The sequence below is a fragment of the Capsicum annuum genome, chromosome 6, assembly GCF_002878395.1.
Source record: "Capsicum annuum cultivar UCD-10X-F1 chromosome 6, UCD10Xv1.1, whole genome shotgun sequence".
Lineage (NCBI taxonomy): Eukaryota > Viridiplantae > Streptophyta > Magnoliopsida > Solanales > Solanaceae > Capsicum > Capsicum annuum.
Window position 1 is genome coordinate 113,652,480 of NC_061116.1, and position 20,120 is coordinate 113,672,599.

The 20,120-nt window shown below is 34.9% G+C and overlaps 1 non-coding gene across 1 annotated transcript; it reads right to left on the reverse strand.

The window, feature by feature from the left end:
* Positions 1 to 5,781: 5,781 nt before the first annotated feature.
* On the reverse strand, positions 5,782 to 5,892 carry LOC124899901. The gene has a single exon (XR_007057462.1). It is a non-coding gene; the product is annotated as a small nucleolar RNA R71 (small nucleolar RNA).
* Positions 5,893 to 20,120: the final 14,228 nt, after the last annotated feature.

Genomic DNA, 20,120 nt, shown 5'->3' on the forward strand with positions numbered 1-20,120 from the left:
TTGACTTTCTAATGCCATAAGTTTCTCCTTGATCTAATATCGTGGCAAGAAGTTATTAAATTTTTTTATGTAAGTGTAGTCAGATGCCAGTAGATACGACTCACTTCATAACCCGTAATCAGACGTTATGAGTCATTACAAGTAGTCATAGTCACAATTAAAGAAACCATCAATTTTAGCCCAGTGATCAGAACACTATTCAACGATTTGTAGTCAGACATTATGTGTCCCAAATAGGGACTCGTAGTCATAACAATATTCAACTAAGAATCTATTCTAGTGGTTATGAGTCAAACAAATGACTCATAGTCGGAGATTATGACTCGTTGCTTGGACCCATAGCATGACCAATAAAGGATCAAAGAATTAGGCATCAGACTTCAAACACAACTAATAACTCGTAGTAGGTTGTAATGAGTCATTGGAGAAAGGTCGTAGTCATATCAGAAGAAACCCCTGACCTTAAGGTTCTAGGTTATGACTAATACCAAAACTTGTGACCAGTCATAACGAGTCGTGAGGTGAGTCCTAAAGATTGGGAAAAATCACATGTTTATAAGAAAGGCTTTTTTTTAAGTTCCACCACTTTTCACCCCAAAACCACATCATTTTGTCACCCCAACATCAGTTATTGGTGGATTAAAACAACCTTAATACCTAATATATTTATAAATTGTCTTAGAAAAATAAAGTAATTTCCTTATTCCTTAAGAGCGAACTAGGGTTTCCCAAGAACAAGGCCAGCTTCAAGGATTTAACCAAGGCATCTATCTCAAGTATGTAGGATTTCATCAATGGGTCCATTCCATCCATTAAGTCCCATGAACTCCCTAAATTTCACTAGTGTAAAATTCTTTCCTCTTTTAAGGGATTCTAAGTTAAACATGAATTTTATTAATTTTCTCTCAATTGTTTTTAGTAAGGACCATTAAAATATGTTCCCTCATATGAGTTGTGTTACCATATGTTTTATAATGAAAATGTATACATTATGATTATTCATTCAAATATTGAGTGTTATACATGATTTTTTGTACTATGGTTAGTTCCATATTTACCATGATTAGTTTGCATTAGTCAGTGTTGGTGGGTTATGAATACATGATACATATATTTTCATGCATTTAAAAAATTTTATGTTACAAGTCATTTAGAGCATGCTTGTATCATTAAGTTCATAATGTTATCATTTTGAGCATTTATCAGTATCAGTAATTTTAAGTATGTTATCAACATTAGTGTCAGTTTAGTTTTTAGTAGGACTTAGCCCCCAGTGAAGGGTCACCTGCTAATTGAGGACTGAAACCTTTTGTATAAGTCCTTAAGTTCTAAACTATGTTGCCAATGTCGGTTATTAGTGGTCATTCTCCTGTTAAGGACTGGCACCCTAGTCATTTGGGACATTAGTTTAGTAGATCAATGTCAGCCAGTGTTGGTACACTTGGTAAGGTACCGACACCCTTAAAACTGGGGTCATAGGTTGAACCCCAATTATCTAAATTTAGTGAATGTCGATAAATGTGAGATCCCATACTTATAGTTTAGTATTAAAATATGTGCAGTTTAGGTTTACATGGACTAGTGTTCGTAATTCAGTTATTCTGTTATCTAGACACACAACTTATATTTATACTTGGTCTAGCATTCAATTTTCATAGTCATGTTTACATGTTAAGCATATATATATGTATCCTAGTTAGTTTCCCATCTCATATACTAGTACATTCAAAGTATTGATCGCATACTCTCTTTTGCACTAGGTTTTCTTATAACATAGTTTCGGATATAGAGTTTCCAGCTCGCACTTAGTTCGCTCCTAACTGCTGCATTGGTGAGTCCTCATTGATTGAGGACTAGTTATTTTGTTAGTTATTCATTCTAATATTTTTACTTTATGCTATTTTAGTTATTCAGAGTTAGTTAGGGACTCCCAACAACTCATCATGTTTAGAGGCTTTCAGAAAGTCACTCGATTAGACATGTTTTTCAATAGTGTGTTCCATTTACTTTAATGTTTCTTATATTATCAAATATTTTTAAATGACTTTCACACAATATTTAGTTATCTTCTCTAGGTATTTGCAGCTTATTACAGATCATGGTTTGTCTTGCGGTCAGTCGTGACCTTAAGAATTGTGTTACAAATAGGGGTGACAAACTTGGTATTAGAGCACAAGGTTCAAAGTATACTAGTATGTCTAAATGAAACATAAAGTAGATTCTTGATCATAGGTGTCAAGTGCACCACACTTTTGGGATAGAGGCAACAAAACATTTTAGAAATGTCGTGCAATAGAGAATGAGATATTAAACTCCACCTTCTAAGTTATTCTCTTCTATTTTTAATAATGCCTCCCAAAACAAACTAGTGGAAGTAGAAAAGGTAATCATCCTACACCACTATCTATTCTTGAAGACCATCTAAATAAGAAGGTATCTTATGCTGAATTCAGGGTTCCTTTTACTATTGTAGCCCAATATATCTCTTCTTAGAACAAATAAAAGGTTATTTCCCTAGCCAATCATATGGTAAGCACCATAGTAGCCATAATTTGGGATTTCACTCTGATGAATCCCCAAGCATTCTCAGGATCTAAGTTAGTAGAGGATCTATATGAGTTTTTTAATTGTGTGTAATAGGTTATTGATATATGGGTTTTACCTTGAGTAAGACTGGCGATTTATATTTTTACTAATTATATGGGTGGTTCATACCTAGGTTAAACAGTGAAAAGAAGATAGATAAGCCAATACTGCGTATGTGATGGGGTGGGTTTACTGCTGCTTTCTTGGATAGATTATTCCCACTTAAATTAAGGAAGTCAAAGGTGCAAGAATTCATTAATTTAAAGTAAGGTAACATGAGTATGAAGATATGATCCGACTATGGTGGCTAATCCTTGGGTCAGAATAAGTAAGTTTGTATCTGGTGTTTTAGAAGATATGATCAATGATTAGAGGACAACGATGTTTATTAAGGGAATGGACCTTTCTAATTTATGGTACATTCTCAGAAGATTGAGGAGTAAGAGCTCAAAGAAATGGAAAAAGACAATAAGAAAGACAAAATTAGTAGTTTCACCTTTTCTCAATCGACGTTTCATAGTAGGAATCATTCTCAGTTTTGCCATAAATCTTTATCACCAGCCTCATATTTTTCTAGTGCATCAATATCTAAGTTCTTACATAACACTTAATATAGAGCACCCGGCTCTAAGTCCTAGAGTAGTGTAAATAGTGGTTACACAGACCTAGTCTACAATTGGTATGGTAAGAACCATAAAAATGAGTGCATCACTAGAACTGAAGTGTGTTTCGAGTGTTTATAGCTAGGCCACATAATAAGGAATTTATCAATGGTTGTGCAGAGGGCTAAGGATCTTCTTCAGCATGGTCTGGCTCTATGTCCTTCAGAATTGATCAGATCAGGAAGGTTCACCTGATATGGTTATTGTTACATTACTAGTCTTCAACATTAGTGTGTATGCATTATTAGATTCCAAAGCCACACTATCCTTTGGGACTGCTTATGTAGCCATAGACTTCATTATAATCCAACAAACTTTTTCAAAACCCTTTACAATGTCCACTCCCATAGGTAGTTGAATCATAGAAAAATATATGTACAGAGCCCAGTCTCAATATCTAAGAAAATCACCTCAGGAGACCTTATTGAATTAGAGATGATCAATTTTGATATCGTTTCCTTGCATGGACTAGCTCCACTCTTGTAATATATCAGTTCACTACATCATGTTTCTAGTTCATCGTGTTGGATGTTATGTTGTTTTGAGATTTAAATTGTTGGCGTTAATGTTATAGGATGCTTAGTAAGTGTATTATGATGATATATGAAAGATATAAAAGCTTTAAATCAAGTGGGAACAACTTGAAAAGGCTCAGAATGGATCAACGAAGGCAATATATGCAGATTGATACACTTTTGGATCCTCGAAATAACTTGGGTGCATGTAGACTGTAGGAGAGTCCAATGGAAGAGTTCAAGACACCAATGGATTTACAATAGGACCAAAATAGTAACTAATTGGTGTGCAGTATTCCTAAAGGCTATTTGTGTGTGGTGCGGGCTCATTTCGGTGCTCCCTTTCCTTTGAAAATTTTCTGAAGACAATTTACAGAGAGTGCATCCTATTAGCATGGGACACACACTCCATTTCATATGAATATATCATGTGACACATTCTCCCTCCACACCATGGATTTTTAAGATAATTTGACTCCTACACGGACTTGACTTACCCTTATGCTTAATATACATGTTCTATCACATTTTTACATATCTTTTGACATATTTTGGAGATTATGGGGATACTAAAAATTCATTATTAGTTTTCAATTAATGTTATTTAGTTCATACATCTTTTTAGTTGTTAATTACAACCTTGTGATAACGATTATAACTATGCTTGCTAAATGCCCTTTTCTGGGGTTGAAGCCAAGAATATGAGTATTATTGCTATGCATTAAGTTTGTTTTCTTTACTTATCACTATTGGTTGTTTTTTATTCTGTTTTAATTATTTTGAGGATTGATCACCCTTAAAATATATATATTATTGACCATGTGAATTTAGGAGAGGGAATAGAAAGACAAAACATGGGAATAAGTAGAGTATGGTTCTTGACTGTTTATAAAATAAGAAACTTTAATTAGTATCTAAGACCGGGATGTACTTAGATACCTTACTTGATTCATATGTAGGATGATATTTGTAAAGAACTTATATGAACTATTACATCCCCTCTCAATGATGTAGGTGTAAGGTTTAACTTTGGTAAAAGATTAGAGGTTGGGAAACCATAATCCTACAATAAACCCTATGAATCAACAACCAAGATAATCAAGTTAATGAATGAAATACAATAGCATAATATGATTGTTCAGAGTGCTTCAACCCTTGATTTTATCTAATTGATTGTCTTAAGACCTTTCACTTTATGCTCTGTTTAATTTTATTGCAATTATAAATTTCCAAACTCTTTTGGTTAATCTCGCATAAATTGAATTTAAATTATTAAATGAAATCAAATCATTGCTAAATCAAGTCTCTATGGGATCGATAACTAGGCTTTATTGAAGGCCACTATATTACCTGGTAGACCATGTACACTTGCGTATGTGCTTGGGCACTATACAAGTTTTTGGAACTGTTGTCAGGGACTTGTATTTGGGAAATGGTTTATATTAGTCTTACTTTTAGATTAATTTGGTGTTTTTACACTTGGTTTTGTTATTTTTTTGTAGGAAACAGGTTCTTAAGTTTATAAGATGTCAAGGGATAGGGAGTTGGTAGAACAAAGCCCGAAACCCAAGCAACTTTATCATTAATGTAGGAGAGAAGAAATTTATCTCCCTAGAATTCCTCAAATCAAAGAACACCATGGGCATACTATTACAATGGCTGAACAACAAGTAGCTGGTAAGAAGATTAGGGAAGTGGCAGTCCCACTTCCAATTAACTTGACTTCCCGAATTCAAAGACCAACAATTGGGGGAATTTTGAGTTGAAATACAATCTGGGGTAGCTTCTTATCAGTAGTGGACAATTTGCCAGGCTTTCACACGAGCTTCACAGAGCTTACTGATATAATCATTCTGACTGAGGTGACTCCAAATTATTTGAGGCTGACACTGTTTCCCCATTCACTTTTTGGGGTAATGAAAAGGTAGTTGAATGCTGAGCCGACCAATTCAATCACATCATGGGGTGACTTACCTAAAAAAATCCTTATTAGATTCTTTCCATCAGGCAGTACTGCGAGACTTTACTGTGAGATAGTGAGCTTCAAATAGAAAATTGATGAAAACTATTATCATGCTTGGGAATGCTTCAAGGCTCTTTTTAGGGAGTGTCCACACCACTAATAGTCTAATAAGGTACTTTCTCATATTTTTGTTTTAGCTCTTGATCATAATACAACAATTTTGCTTGATTCAACTGCAGGTGGTCAAGCGTTGGTGCTAACTTATGATAAGCTGTACACATTGATGAATCAGATAGTACAAGGAAATCTAGATTGACATTAAGATTATAGAAGTTCCACAAAAAAAATTGTGGGTGTATTGGAGGTAGACCAATTCACAGCCTTATCAGCTAAGGTTTATGTACTATAGAATTTGATCAACACATCATTCAGCATCATGAGGTTGGGAGCAGCACAAACTACAGCCACAGTCCATGCCATCCAACAAGCCACAGGTTGGTCTAAGGTATGTATAAATAATGGCCATTTAGCCTCCATGTATGCTTCAAATTTAAAATCTGTGATGCATGTAGGCAATGCTCAAAGGACAAATTATTGTAATACCTACAACATGAAGGGGCAGACTTAGCTAACAAATCAACCATTGAATGCTCAACAACCACAAGCCCAACCTAGTCAGTCAACTAGCAATATAGAGGAGATGTTGATGCAGATACTAGCTAATCAGACATAGTTTTCTACAGACTTAAAGAATTAGCAAGCGGCCACAAGAAATTCAGAGTGACAAATGGGCCAGTTATCACAAGCACTAAATACCATACTACAAGGTGGGTTGCCAGCAGATACAAAAAATATAAAAAAGGTTATGGCAATGACCTTAAAAAGTGGTAAGGAGGTTGAAGAAGAACCTCCCAAGGCAACAAATGAGGTAAATGCTGATGTGGTGACCCAATAGGTAAATAACAGAGTTGCTAGAAATTCAGGGATGTCTGAGTACTTAAAAGAAAAAGTGACTGAAAAAGAAGTGTAGAAGACGATACCTCTACACTTTTCTCAGAGGCAACTAAAAGTGAAGGAGGGTCCCTTATTCAAATAGTTCATTGATACATTAAAAGAGGTTCATATTAATTTACTTCTTTAAAATGTTTTGTAGAGTATGACTAAGTATACAAAGTACTTAAGAGATGTGGTGGCGAAGAAGGTGAAACTGTAGGATATGGGAGCAATTACACTCACTGAAGAGTGTAGTGCGGTAATGACACAAAAAATCCCCAAGGAATTGAAAAATCAATAGAAGTTTGCTATCCCGATTCAAATTTGGATTAAAAAGTTTCATGCCCTTAGTGACTTGGGGGAAAGAATAAATTTGATGCCCATATCACTGTTTAAAACATTAGGATTAGGAGAACCATGACCTACTACTATGGTATTGCAGCTGGAAGATGGGACACTTACACACAGATGGAATAATTGATGATGTCCTCATAAAGTTGATAGATTCAGTATACTTGCTGATTTATTGTTCTTGATTTTGAGGCAGATAAATAGGTACCAATCATATTGAGGCGTCTATTCTTAGAAACTGGAGGGGCCTTAATTGATGTTAGAGAGGGCACACTCAAGATTAGAGTAGATAATGAAGAGGTGGTATTTGATATTTACAAAGCACCCATTGTAAAACCCTAAATTAAAGATTAGAGTGTGATAAATGCTATTGAAAGGGACTAGTGTCAGGTGGCTAGTCCATAAAAGACCTCTTCAAACTACCTAATTGAGTAGACTAAGACTCTATTTTCTAAACCATACATGATGGAAGTTCATGATCCTGAAAAGGCTAAAGTTGAGAAACCTGCTGCTTTAAAGAATTCACATCCAAAAGGGCTGAAGAGAATAAAAATATGGAGACCAAATGTGATTAAAAGGGTGAAGGAATATGGTTAAGTTGATATGGGTCATACCGCGGCACTAAATAAGGCATTTCTTAGGAGGCAAACCAAGTTAAATAGGTATGTTTTCTTTTCTATTTATTTTTTATTTTTATTTCACATAGTTCTTGTTTTTTGTTATGTCATAGGTCATTGGGAAGTCTTAGTACCAAAAACTTGAGCATAGAGCATAGAAAAATTGAGTGTGGGCTCCTATGGATCTTTTTTAAGCAAAAAGATACTATTAGTTAGGCTTAGAGGCCTCAGGGAGTATTTCTATCTTTTAAATTTTAAATTTAATTTGGGGACAAAGTAGATTTTTAAGTGTGGGGTGGGGAAATTCCCAAATTTTTGCTCAATTTAAAAATATTTAGGTTAGGAATAAGTGAGATATTCTTGATTGGTGCTATTTTTTATTACATTATGCAAGTGGGTTTGATTGTAAAAGCATGTTGATTGATGTTAATTGCAATTTTTGAGACTCTTTGGCTCATGTTTGTGACTATTGTACTTTTTGTCTTAAATTTGAATTCATGTTATTATTTGTTGGGAGTCTATGATGATCCTATGGAGTTGAGCATTTGCCATGAATGTGTGAAACTTTTTGTATATTTCTTGTTGCATGTGATGTCTAGAACTTGGCCAAAGTGTGTGTGAAGTGAAATAAAGAATGTCGGTTTAGGAGATGATTTATGCATTTCTTTGATAGACTTATTTTGTACCTTCTATTTGACCTACCCTTATGCATTATCCTAGTTAACCTCTATTGAGCCTTTAGCCTTTTATTTGGTAGCCTCATATTTAGCCTAATCCTATTCTTTGATAGACTATAATTTATCCAAAAGCTCCTAACTTCTTTAATTGAAGAAAAGAAATAATTGAGAATGGAGTTTGAAAAATTGAAGAAGAAAAAGGTGGAATTGATGCCCCAAGGTAATTGCTATTGGTGTTTATATTCGATGTGTAGTGGTTTGGATTTTTATAAATTTTTTTAGAAATATTCCCATGATTGTAGAGAATTAAAAAATTGAATCATGAAGGAATAACCAATACGCCCACCATGTGTTTTTGAAAATGCTTGAAAGAGATAGGGCAAAAATAAAGGATAGGGGTGGATGAAAAAGCTAATTTAGGTGTTAGAGATTGGTTTTAAGTGGTTAATGTAGTGTATTAAAGTACTTAGACAGGTTAGTCACTATTCCCAAATTGTTCCTACTCGTCCCATAGCCTACATTACAACCCAAAAAAGACCTAATTGATTCTAAGTTTAACATTCAACTATTAGAGGAGCATTACACTAAGGGAAAGCCAATGGTTCATTGTGTGTAACTTGTGAATTCTGTAGGAGAGTGAGCATAATTTTATTTATGTACCCATTATATTATGAAATTGCTTAAATATGTGTGATTATGCGTAACTCTCTTATTGTGAGAGCACATGTTTGATGAATTTAGGTTATTTGTATAATGTCTTTGACTGAATGATACACATGATTTTGCCAACTTGGTGAGTCCATTCTTGAGGCTGGAATGTTTTGGAGTAGTGTTTATGATCTTTCAATTGTATAAATAACATGCTTAGCTTAGTAACTTGCATTCTATGTAGTCATTGTCGTGCTAGCTTGAGTGTCTTGAATTTAGTATAAGTGTAGAGTATCCTTTGTTGGTGGTTGATATAGTTAAGAGTTGTTAGAGGATGAACAAGGATTTAAGTATGGGGTGGTGATGTTGGGTGTATTTATGTATTCTGGCATCACTATTCTAGCATTTTTAGCCTTGATTTGAGCATGATTCATGTGATATATGGGTGGATAATGAGATAAATATGTATCATAGTGTTAAAGAATGCGTTTATGATGTTCCAAGTGAGTTTCAAACAAATTTGTACATAAAAGATTCAATTAGAGTTCAACCAAAAAAACCAGCATTACTAGCTTGAGCTAGGAGCTTGTCTTGTTTATTATGGTGAATTCTATTGGTTTTAAAGTGTTACAAATGGTTTTTATGCGTAATTATATGTGAAACAACTTGTTGATAATTCTCAAGTATCAATTGGATCAATACAAGGGTCAAAACAATGAGTTAAAGATCAAAGTGAAATTAGCCTATGCTTAGCTCGTGTTTCTAGTTCATCGTGTTGGATGTTGTGTAGTTTTTAGCTTTTAATTGTTGTTTTTAATGTTATATCATCTTTTTCAATGGATTAGGGTGATATATGACACATATACAAGCTTTAAATCAAGTGGGAATAATTCAAAAAGGCTCAGAGTGGCTCAACGAAGGCACAATATGCAGATTGATGCACTTTTGGACCCCTGGAATATCTTGGAGGCGTGCGGACAGTAGGAGAGGCCAATGGACACTTTGAAAACACTATTGGATTTAGAAGAGGCCTAAAATAGTAACCAATAGGGACGTTGTGGTCCTACAGGCTATTTGTCTACTATGTAGGCTTATTTCGGTGCTCCCTTGCCATAGAAAACATTTTGAAGACAATTTATAGAGGGTGCATACAATTAGCATAGGACACACAAGCTCCATTCCATCGGAATTGAGCATGCGACGCACGCTCCACTCCATACCTAGGCATTTCAAGCTAATTTGACTCCTACACAGACTTGGCTTACCCTTATGCTATATATAAATGTTCTATCACATTTTTGCATATCTTTTGACATATTTTGGAGATCAAGGGGCTACTACAACTTCAGTTTTAGGTTTTTATTAAATTTATTTAGTTCATACATCTTTTTAGTCATTAATTATAACCTTGTTAATACGATTATGACTATGCGAGGCTAAACGCCCTTTTTCTGGGGTTGAAGCCAAGAACATAAGTATTATTGCTATGGATTAAGTTTGTTTTCTTTGCTTATCACTATTGGTTGTTGTTTATTCCTATTTTAATTATTTTGAGGATTGATCACCCTTAGACTATATATATTGTCTACCTTGTGAACTCTGGAGAGGGAATAGGGAGATGGAACATGGGTATAAGCAGAGAATGATTCTTGATTCTTTATAAAATAAGAAACTTGAATTAGTATCTAGGACAGGATTGTACTTAGATTCCTTACTTGATTCATATGTAGGATGATATTTGTAAAGAACTTATATAAACTATTACATCCCTGCTCAATGATGTAGGTGTAAGGTTAAACATAGGTAAAAGATTCGATGTTGGGAAACCGTAATCATCAAATAAACCGCACGAATCAAAAACCAATATAAGTAAGTTAAAGAATGAAATCCAATAGCACAATATGATTGTTCGGAGTTCTTCTACCCTGGGTTTTCTCTCATTGATTGTCTTAAGACCTTTTACTTTACGCGTTGTTTAATTTCATTGCAATTAAAATTTTCCAAACTCTTTTTGGTTACTCTTGCATCAATTCAATCTAAATTGTAAACTAAAATCAAATCATTGCTAAATCAAGTCTCTGTAGGATCAATAAGTCAGCTTTCTTAAAGTCCACTACATTACTTGGTAGACCACGTCTACTTGCGTGTGCGCTGTAAAGATAAGGCCAAGGAAATTATGAATTTGAAGTAAGAAAGAATGAATGTGAAAAAGTATGCTTTGAAGCTTCACCGTCTCATTATACCCTAGAGATTGTGTCTAGTATGAGGGCGAGAATGGGTTAATTTCTTTAAGTTTATCTAGAGATTTGGTACTAAAGTGTAAGGCCGCAATATTAAATAATGTATTGGACATCTCAAGACCTATACTATATATTCATTAGGTTAAAGATGAAAATATGAAAAAAGTAGAAACAAAATAGAGCCAAAATACAAAGGTCCGATATTAAGAGTAGGGTGGAGGCTAGTAGAATAGTTAAAGAGATGGTAGGTAGTGGGGCAGGAAAAAGTCTTGTGAAAACCTTGGTTCACATTCGATGGTTGTTTTTCCTTATGTTAAGATATCTAGTTACGTTGCTTTCAGACTAATAGTGGGTCCAGGGTACAAAGTGCCTAGTCTCAGGCTAATAGAGCTTAGTCATGCCTGTCTTATCCTCTTTCTAGATTAATTGGACAGTGTACCATGGTTACTATGATGAGAGAGGGAATTTATGTTTCAAATATAGCCATACTAGTCATATTCAGAGGAACTGTCCATTAGAAAATATTGGTACTAAAGCTAATAAGGTTGCAATTTCTATTTCTTCAGCTCCTATGCCAAAGGTTGCTACTTCAAGATGGCACTGGTCAAAAAAATCTTTGTGCTCGTGCAAACCATGAGGAATCTGAGTCATATCTTGAAGTTGTTATTGGTACTTTACAACTTATCTCTGATGATGTATATTGTCCTCTTAATCTGAGGTCTACCTTTTATTTTATGACCCCTTATCTAGTTATTCATTTTGGATTTGGTCCTAAATACATTTTTATTGCTTCTCTATATGTACCCGAATGGGTGATCTATTGTGTCTAAAAAGGTTTATAGGGGTGGCATAGTGCCTATATGTGGTAAGGATACATTAGTGGATCTGATTGAGTTGGATATGGTAGATTTTGATTTTATCTCAGGGATAGATTGACTCCATTCATGCTATGCTTCTCTAGATTATAGAAACGATATAGTCAATTTCCAATTCCTTTATTAACTAGTAATAAAATAAAAAGGAAGCTCCTTAGTAACTAAGGAAGATTTATTTCATATCTTAGATCTCAAAAGTTGATTTCCAAGGGGTATATTTATCATCTATTTTGAGTTGGAGATTCTAGTGCTGAGGTTCCTTCTTTATAATCTATTTCTTTTTTTAATAAGTTTCTCAAGGTATTTCCTGATGATTTTTCTGGTACTCCTCCTGATAGAGAAATAGACATTGGGATTGATCTTATTCCAGTTACGCATCCTATCTCTATTCTACCATTTTGAATGGCTTCAGCTTAGTTTAAAGAAGTTAAGGTGCAACTAATGAATTTTCTTGATAAGGGTTTCATATGTCATAGTTGTCCTTACGGGGTGCTCCTAATATTTTCGTGCGTAAAAAAAATGTTTTCCTTTAAATATGTTTATACTATCAATAGTTGAATAAGGTAACTATGATGAATAAGTACCCTCTCCTAATAATTGATAACCTTTTTGATCAGCTTTAGGGTTCTAGATACTTCTCTACGATTGATCATCAGTTGATGATTAGGGAGGTGGATATCCCTATGACTGCTTTTCATATATGATATGGCAACTATGAGTTTCTGGTTATGTCATTAAGGTAGACGAATGCTATGACTATATTTATTATTGTTATGAATTGGGTGTTCAGATAATTTTTGGATTTTTTTGTGATTTAATTTATTGATGACATCTTTGTATACTCTAATATTAAGGAGGATCATACTAATCACCTTAGAATAGTGTTGTAGAGTCTTAAGGAACAGTGATTATATGCCAAGTTTTTGAAGTGTAAGTTTTTGTTAAATCTTGTAACCTTTCTAGGTCATGTTGTTTCTAGTGAGGTCATCATGGTAGATCCATAGAAAGTTGAGGTGGTTATGAAGTGGCCTAAGCCCACGTCTCCGACTGAAATTCCAAGTTTCTTGGGTTTAATAGCTATGGTATAAGGTTTGTGGATAGGTTCTCTTATGTTGCTTCTTCATTAACTATGTTGAATCAGAAAAAGGTAAAGTTTTTCTGGTCCAATGCTTATGAGAACAGTGTTGAAAATTGAAGGATAAGCTGCCTTCTACTCTGGTTTTGACCTTTCCCAAGGGTACTGATGATTTTGTTGTTATTATGATACGTCTCATGTAGGACTAGGTTGTGTCTTGATGTAGCATGGTAAGGTTATGTCGTATGCTTCTAAGAAGCTTAGGGTCCATGAAAGGAATTATCCAACTCATGATCTATAGTGTTAAAGATTTGGCGCCATTACTTGTGTGGAGTTTATGGTAATATTTTATTCAGACCATAAAATCTTACAATATGTTCTCACCCAGAAATAGTTGAATCTTAGGCATAAGAGATGGCTTGAGTTGCTCAAATATTATGACAAAAGTCTTTAATATCACCTAGGTAAAGCTAATGTGGTTGTTGATGCTCTTAGCAGTTTGTCTATATGTATCTTGTCTCATGTAAATAAGGATAAGTGAGGATTGGTGAAGGATATTCACTGGTTGGTTAATCTTAGAGTTCTTCTATTGCATTCTGAGAATGCAGGTGTGATTTTTTAGGAGGTGGTGAAGTCATCTTTTGGTACAGAGATGAAGAAGAAGCTGATTTTGGATCCTTTTTTATGTAGATTAAGACTGATATGGGTCAACAAATAGTTATGGCTTTTGATATTGGTGGTGATGGTATCTTGAGGTACCAACGTAGATTATGTGTTCTGACTATTGATGTGATATGAGAGAGGTTTTTGACTGAGGCTTTTGAGTTAAGGTATACTATTCATTTGGGTTCGACCAATATGTATCATGACATGAAAAAGATGTAGTGGTTGAACAACATGAAGAAGGATATGGCCAACTTTATGTTTAAGTGTATCATTTTTCAGCAAGTGAAAATTGAGCAGTTGAGGCATGGTGGTATGCCATAAGATATTGAGTTTCCTATGTGGAAATGGGAGATAATAAACATGGAATGATTTGATTTGGGTCATCATTGATAGGATGTCTAAGTCTTCTCACTTTTTTCTCGTGAAGACTACTTACTCTGTAGAGGTTTATGATAAGTTATTTATCCAAGAGATAGTCAAATTGCATGGTACTCCAGTTTTCGGATCGAGGTACACAATTCTCTTCTTACTTTTGACGTTCGTTTAAGAATGGTTTAGGCTTGGGGGTAAGCCTTAGAACTGCCTGCATTCCACCATTAGACGGATGGCAAGATAAAAGGACCATTTAGACTATGGAAGATTTGCTAAGGGATTGCATGATTTATTTTGGTGGCACTTAGGTTTACCATTTTCCTATCATTTAGTTTGCGTACAATTATATTTATCATTTAGCATTTGAATGGATCCTTTTGATACATATTATGGGAGGAGGTTTATATCTTCTGTCGGATAGTTTGAGGTTAGTGACACAATATTGGTTGGTTCAAGTATAGCTCAGTAATATTTAGAGAAGGTGAAGGTGATATGAGATAGGATTAAGACTACTCATAGTCGCCAAAAGTCCTATGATTATTTGAGGTGAAGAGAGTAGAGTTCGAGGATGGTGATTGGGGTTTCTTGAAGGTATCTCATATGAAGTGAATGATGAGGTTTGGGAAGAAAGGGAAGCTCATTCCCTATTATGTTGGTTAGTACTTGATTTACCGGAGAGTGGGCAACGTCACTTATGAATTGCATTTGTCTTTAATTTTGTTTTCTATTCACCCAATTTTTCATTTTTTGATATTGAGGTAGTGTGTGGCGGATACTTCTTTTGTGGCACCTAGTGAGAATATTTGTACTTCAAATTTGTTGACATATGAGGAAGTTCCTATTGAGATTTTGGATAGGGAGGTTTTTGTTTGAGGACTAAAGATGTATCTTCTGTTAAGGTCCTTTGGAGGAACCATAAGGTAAAAGAAGCTACTTGGAAGGCTGAAGAGGACATAAAGTCAAAATATCCGATCTTGTTCCCAAGTTTGTATAATCGTTAATAAGGTATGAGTTTTCCTACTGTCCTAATTTTTTGACCTTTTTAAGGGTTTTGTGATTGCATTCATGTCTTACACTTATGCTAATGGATACGTTGACTCCTTATTCGGGGAGGAATGATCTTGAGGAGGGGTAGGGGTTGATAAATGTAACACCCTATATTTTTGCCAATATATTTTTTGAGTTTCGAGCTAACTACCCAAGCTACGGCTCACACCTCATGAGTCATAAGTTGGGGCCACGAGTTATAGTGAGGGAATCGTTACCAAACCAATAAAGTAGACAATGATTATATCTTGAGTGTGATATAAACCTCACTAGTTGTGAATAAATATTATTAGTTGTAGGGATCAAGTCGTAGGCAAACCAGTTAAGAATTTCCATGTTTCTACTGATCTCACTATTGTGCATTTATGAGTCATAATGTCTGGTCATTATTCATAGGATGTGACTCGAGGCCAAAACTAAGAAGGATGCCCTGGGTCCCTTTCCTTGCTACAAGTCTTGGAAACAACTCATACCCAAAGTTTATGAATTGTTAAGTGGCCCATGACCTCCGACGACAGTTTTCCTATGTTTAAATTTCTCTATTTCAAATATTAAATCCCATGACCTAATATACCCAAGGTATCCCATAACTCCCCATTACTCAGGTATCCCATAACTCCCCATTACTCAATCTTAAACTAATCTTAAACTCTCTTTAATTCTCCATGCAAAAACAACTAGGGTTTCTAAGGATTTGTCCTACAGAGCTTAAATTTGTGATTTTCCTCCATAATTGTGATACTTCCATCCTTGTAATATCTTTCCTTAAACTTGTTTTCTCTTAAGGCATGGATTTTATTATTTTTTTGTGGATTTGAATGTGCAATTGATTGTGTTGAGGTTTCGAAATGATGGTTACTTAAATTAGATTTTCATGGCTATAATGCATTTGTTTATACTTTATTAATGTGTTTTGAAATCGTTGGGGAGCATGTGTATCGTAAATGGGATGGGGGTCAAGGCATTTGTCCCTATTTAATGATTTTGTTTTGGAAACTGTGTTTCCTCAACCTACTTGCATAATTGGCTTTGAAAGTTGGATAATCATATGATTTAGCTTACTCCTCTAAATAATGTAATGCTTAAATGGTTAAACAGATAAAATGGTTTCTAAAGCCTTATTTTCAATGTTTTTTTATTTTTATAGTGGAAATTAAGGGGTTTGGCATTCCCCTAAGATGATTTAATAAACTAAAGGGGGTAGCGGCATTCCTAACTTGATTTAATGAATTAATGGTGGTAGTGGCATTCCCCCAAGATTGATGGAATTTGAGTGACATATTTATAAGCATGCAAGCATGGTGATGTGACGACACCTTTGATATATGCCTTAATGGATAATTCCTTAGCAAAATGTTTTGGTTATGTGAAAATATTTTAATTGGGCTTAGTGGGGATATGGTAGCTTATCGTGAAGGTGTGAGTCCTAGGGAGGATGAACATTAGAAACCATGTTTTTTGGCATAGAGGTCTAAACGATCCTATGCACTATTCATACTAACGATATATACATAGATCCTGGATTGATGTGAGGTCAAGGAATTGCCTGGTATTTCTTTGATATATCATGTTCGTGGGGATAACACGTATAGAAGCCTATTCCTTAGAGAAAGCTGAACCCATATAGCCTGTGGGGACCTTTAGGATGGATTGATGTACACAGTATAAGTTAAAGTTTTAATTCTCATGCTAAACCTTGTTCCCTATAGTAGTATTCTTTATATATGTAAAGGATTGTTTGCATATGGTTTTGGAATGATATTAGGCTAACTGGTCGTGGCATTATTTTATCCCTCCCTCAAGTTACATGCTAATGCTTACCCGGCTAACCGTCCCCAAACACTGTATCCCCATATGATGAAGGGTCTAAAGAGTTTTATTTCCTTGTGTAGTGGTAGGTTATTTCTAGATTGTCTTAGAGTCAGCTTAGAAATGTTGAGCTTCCATTCTCTAGAAGACCTGCATTTCATGGTCTTGTCTTTACTTATGTCTTAGACTATTTTTGTTTTTTTTGTTCATATTGTTAGGGGCATGTCCCAACTTTGGTTGATGTTTGGTTTCTTCAGGTCTTTAAGGATAGATGTGGCTGGATTTGGTATTGTATACTCTTAGATCCTATTTAGTTGATCTATCTATTTTGTTATATGTTTGGAACTCATCTCTATGTTGTTATATGTTCAGAATTGATTCCCTGTAATATGTACTGTTTTTGGGTTAGCTATTTTAACAAGGGTGGTTTTTGGTCGTTGGTAGACTTGAGATATCCATTATGGCTAGGGCCTAGTCTGGGTCATTAAAAAGGATTGCATCTATCTTGTCCAAATCAATGACCCAAAATTTAAGATTCCAAGTCTTGAATCATTTCTAGTAGTTAATGAGTTTTTGAAAGTATTACTAAAGTTCTTCCCAGAGTTACTCCCGAGAGGAAAATTGACTTCAGAATAGATATCCTCATAAAGACCCAGCATATTAAAATTCGACCATAAAAATTGCTCTAGTCAAGCTTAAGTAAATGAAAGGACAATTAAAAGATTGCTTTGATCAGGGATTTATAAGGTGTAGTATTTCCCACGAGGGGTGCCCCAGTTCACTTCGTGCGCAAGAGACATGGTTCTTTTAAAATGTTCATCGACTACCATCAGCTGAACAAAGTCACAATCATGAATAAGTATCCTCTCCCCAGGATTGATGACTTGTTTGACTAGCTTCAAGGTGAACATTTTTTCTCTAGGATAGACCTCAGATTGGACTATCATCAGCTCAGAGTTAGAGAATGTGACATTCCGAAGACTACCTTCAAAACTTTGTATGCCCACTTCAAATTTGTAGTTATGTCTCTTGGATTAAAGAATGCTTCTACAACTTTTATGGACTTGAAGAATAGAGTATTCAAGAAGTACTTAGGCATATTCATCATAGTTTTCATAGATGACCTCCTCATCTATTCTCATAGTGAAAGTGAACACGCAGACCATTTGAGGATTGTTTTATAGACCCTTAAGGTTTACCAGTTATTCGCTAGGCTCAGAAAGTGTGAATTCTTGTTGAAATAAGTTTGTTTCCTCATCCACATCAATTTTGGTGATGGCATTCGAGTTGATCCTCAAAAGATCGAGGTAGTACAAAACGTTCCTAGACCTATCCCTCCATTTAATATCAAGAGTTTCTTGGGTTTAGCCAATTACTAAAAATTATTTATTTTGGTATTTTCCTCTATTACTTCTCCCATGTTCGTATAGACTAGAAAGAAAGTAAAATTTTAGTTTTTCAATTCCTATGAGAAAAGGTTTCAGAAGATGAAGACTTGACTCACTTCCAGTTTAGTTTTGATCGTACAAGAGGTATTAAATGGCTTTGTAGTGTACCACATATTCCAAGAGTTGGTCTTGGTTATGTGTTGATATACCGGGAAAAGGTTATAGCATATGCCTCTAGAAGGTCAAACCTCATTATAAGAACTACCCGACTCACGATCTTGAGTTGGCAACAATTGTTTTTTCCCTAAAGATTTGGAGGCATTACATTTATAGGTCATGTTGATGTGTTTACTTATTACAAGAGTTTACATTATGTATTTATGCTGACAGATCTAAATCCTCATTATAGAAGGAGGCTAGAATTTTTAAAAGACTATGATATGAGTTTTCTATATCATCTGAGTAAGGCTAATGATGTGGCTGATGCCCTTAGTAGATTATCAATGGTATTTCCTATGTTAAGTATAATAAGAAAGAGTTAAGTTTGTGAGGTCCATCTGCATGCTACATTAGGTGTTTGGTTGGTTGTTTCATCCGAAGGTATTGTATATGTTAAGAATGGTTTGGAATCTTCCTTGGTTTCTGAGGTAAAAGAGAAGCTAGAAATAGATCCAATTTTAGTTAGGTTGAAAGAGGTTATTTGGGATCAGAGAGTCAAGGTTTCTCCTAAGGAAGAGATGATATACTTCGTATTAATGGCAGGTTATGTGCGTCGTAGATAGATACTTTGAGGAAGCAAATATTAGCAGAGATGCATAGTTTGTCGTATTCAATTTACCTAGGAGCCATTAAGATGTTCCTTGATTTGTTGGAAATCTATTGGTGGAATGGTATAAAGAAGGATATTGCAGAATTCGTGGCTAAGAGTACAAATTTTCAATAAGTTAAGGTTCAGAAATAGAAGCCTAGTGGTATGCTTCAGGGATTTCAGTATCCCACTTGGAAGTGGGAAGTGGTAAAATATGGACTTTGTTATAGGGTTACCTCATATGCCTCATCAACATGGTTCTACTTTGTGGTTTGTGGATACAATTACCAAGTCAGCCCATTTCTTGCCAGTCTGTACTTTATATTTTGCCATGAAATACAGTAGAATTTATATCAGGAATTTGCTAAAGTTCCATAGAGTCCCATTGACCAATATTTTAGATAAAGGTACTCAGTTTAGTCTCATTTTTCGATGTCTTTTCTGATAGTTCTTGATACCCAAGTTTATTCAGTATGGTGTTTCACCCTAGATAGATGGTCAAGTAGAGGACTATTCAGACTTAGAGGACATGCTGAGGGCTTGTGTTATAAATTTCAAGGGTAGTTAGGATGATCACTTATCTCGTATTGAGTTTGCCTATAATAACAGTTATCTCTCTAATATTCTAATGACTCATTTGAGGGTCTATATGGGAGGAGGTGTAGGTATCCTATTGGTTGATTTGAGGTTTGTGAAGCTACTTTAATAGGGATAGACTAAATGTATGAGGCAACAGAGATTGTTTAGTTGATTTGAGAAAGGTTAAAGATAACCTATAGTTGACAAAAATCCTATGCAGATATGAGAAAGAGGGAGCTTGAGTTTGAT